This window comes from Solanum tuberosum, unplaced genomic scaffold (assembly GCF_000226075.1).
Source record: "Solanum tuberosum cultivar DM 1-3 516 R44 unplaced genomic scaffold, SolTub_3.0 scf00006, whole genome shotgun sequence".
In the NCBI taxonomy this organism is placed as follows: domain Eukaryota; kingdom Viridiplantae; phylum Streptophyta; class Magnoliopsida; order Solanales; family Solanaceae; genus Solanum; species Solanum tuberosum.
Genome location: NW_006238932.1, coordinates 3,073,686 through 3,077,059, shown reverse-complemented (window position 1 = coordinate 3,077,059; position 3,374 = coordinate 3,073,686).

The following is a 3,374-nucleotide window of genomic DNA, read 5'->3' as shown; positions in this document are numbered from 1 at the left end:
TCCCCACCCGCAAGACCATTTATTGTGGAGGCACCGAAATTGGAGCTTAAGGCTCTACCATCGCATCTGAAGTATGTATACTTGGGCAGAGAGAATAATTTGCCAGTCATCATTGCGGCAGATTTAAATGCGAGACAAGTAGAGTGCTTGGTGACTGTGCTACAGAGGTCCAAGCGAGCTATTGGGTGGACTAATGCAGATATTATTGGGATTCCTCCCGGTATTCGCTCTCACAAAATCCAACTCATGCCAGATCATAAGCCCAGTATCGAGCACCAGAGAAGATTAAATCCACCTATGCAAGAGGTAGTTAAAAAGGAGATCATCAAGTGGCTAGATGCGAGAGTTATTTACCCCATTGCAGTAGTAGTTGGGTGTGTTATGTGCAGTGCGTGTGTTTTATTTAGAAAATATTATTTGACTGGTTTAAGAGTCGCCACTTAATTTTTAAGAAAACTGTCATTTTCAAAAGACTAAAACAGAAAATCTCATGAAAACTTAAAAGGGGTTCGGGGTTCTTATTAGCATTTCGGGAAGGGATTTAAAGCACCCAAAACGCCCGCTAATGCGGTTATCCGATAATTAATTATTCGGCTAAAATAATTTTAACTTAGCTTGAATTGCAAATTTGAGCTATTTTATAGTTAGGACCATTTTAAGGGAGAAAATAGAAAAATATTGCAATATTATTTAAGTGAAGTATTTTGTAAGCTTATTTAATTATTTACTTATTTCTTAAATCAAGTAAGAGATGAATAATTTAGTTAAGTGATTAATTCAGAATAGGTGTCTTTTGGGGATTTGAAATTTTTAACTTTAAGATTAATAAAAGATAATAACGAGTAAACAAACACAACAAAGAAATGAGGGAAAGAGATTTGGGCCCAAATATGGTTTTTTTTCTGTCCGCCTGGACCAATACTTGGGCCCATTTAAATCACTTGGTACCTGTCCTAGTCTACCATAAAATAAATATCTTTCTTTTGGGCCTTAGACCCAATTTCTCCACTTGTCCTAGAAAACTAATAAGTAATAGCAAATAAGTGGGCTTAGGCCCGAAATAACAAAATACAAATTTTTGAATTAAGAGTGGGCCTTTGGCCCAAAATTTTCAATTTCTTGATCTGTTACTTTTTTCAACTTCGGGACCTGTTCGTCGACTTTCATAGTTGGCTGACTCGGATAAAAAATAGAATTGGGCCTCCATGGCCCAAAGGGAAATGCAAGGAGAGGGTCCATAGAACCCAGACAGATTTCACATGCAAACAAACAAGGCAAAAGAAAAGGCATTAGAGTTGAATAGATTTTTAAGATTTAGCGCAATATTTGAATCACAAATAACCAAAATAAATGGAACAATCGATACTATTAATACCAAATGGGCCAATTGATAAAGTAACATCACTCCGGTTGAGAGAAGAAAAATGAACATTATCATTATTATTAAATTTTTTTTAGCTAAAGCAAATACTACTGTGGGAATATGCTAGTGTATAACTTTAGCAAATAGACAAGACTATATGCACATGATAAGCATTTAATGTGCAGCAGGCAAGCATTGTAGAGATAATTCATTATCAAAACAGAATAGGTAGAAGGCATAATTTAATCTTTCTCATAATTTAACATTACAAAGCACATCAATAAAAAAAAAAAAAAAAATAATAAAAAAACAACACTGCCAAACATTTTCTGAAGCTCAAATTAATAGTAATACCCTTCCATAAATGCATAGGTGGGAAACAAAGAGTAAAACATAAAAAATGAGTATACGTAGATGCAAACAGAGGGAGCCACACCATAATCGGGACAAATAGATTCTCATGCTTAGGCTAAGATTTTTAAGTCACCGGCAAATGACATTCTTCAAACAAATAGCAAAATTTTCTCAATATCTCGCTAACTATGAAACAAGAGACGATTCATGAATCCCATGGTTCTGAAGAATGTAAAAATTGAAATCAACTCATAATATGAGATCCATCGGACAACATGTAACTGAACTCAATTCAAACGACACCATAAACTTAAGACAAAAGGATATTCGAAGAAAAGAACCTTAGAATCATAACAACTTATCATTTTCCAAACACTTTAACACCCAAATACATTTGAATTAAACCTAAAGAAATGAGGAAAAGGAGCAGGGAGGAATGAAGCAAGCAAATGGACCTTATACTTCACTTAAACCAACAGCGACATGGTTGAAAAGAAAACAGAAGAAACCACAGTTGGATAGATAGTATTGCATCCATAATTCTATATTTATTCAATCTACCAAGACTTAAAAGAAAATGAAGCTCACCGGGACCACAAACAGTAAAAGAAAGAGCAGATTTGTTTGCTACTAGAGAGTAAAATTTATAGATCATAACCCGAAAGAGGCAATACAAACTCACTTAAGGCGTATAATGTAAATATAAATTAGTTTTGAGTAGTATATGGCCCAAATAGTGAAACAATATGCATATTATCAAGAAAGCTCACTTAGACCAAACATGAGGACTATAATAATAATAAACGGCAACAAACAAGCATGAACTATAGAAGAAATCAGAAGATGTGTCTTGTACCGAAGAGCATCATTTATAACCCAAAACAATTTCGACAAGGTGGAATGAACCCACACTTAAACTTAGGAAATAAGTGCGAGAATAGCGTAGTAAATCCTTTGACCCCTTCCAAAACACATAACGGAAAAACATAACCTATTTTATCAACCAAGGATATAATAGCGTCATGAAAACTGATAAGCAACTAACGATAATTTAAAACTAACACAATAATCACGTATTTGAGAGGAACACAAGTAGAGGAACAAATTTCAACGAGCCTCAAATCCTTTTGATAACGGAGATACATACTGCCTATTCCGGAAAAATAAGAAAAAAAATGACTTAAACTCAAACAGATCATATAAAATCATCATAGAATCAACAGAGACGTTTGAGAACGCCTCATTTCAGTTCATGAGAACAAAACAAAGACTAAAAGAACTGGGATCGAATACAACCCTGAGAAACTCGAATGAACAAAAATAAAGAGAACGAAGGCAAAGACCAACCGACCAGCTTCAAGAACTTTTCCTTTTAATGTATTTCTTCCTCTCAGATATTGAACCAATTCTCAATTTTTCCTCCACAAAAAATATCCTCTCCTAATACTGAAAAGAAAAAGGGATATATAGAAGGAGATTAGGGTTCACGAATTGGGGGAAAAATGGACCAATCCAAATTTGAGGCCCATTTTCAAATTCAAAACTCCCACTTCTTTCACCATTTTGAGGGAGACACCTTTTCTCTGAAAATTCACCCCATTCCGGAAGAGGAAAGGGGGTAGGACGGCTGGGATCGACTCCCTCGCCCTTGGGCACG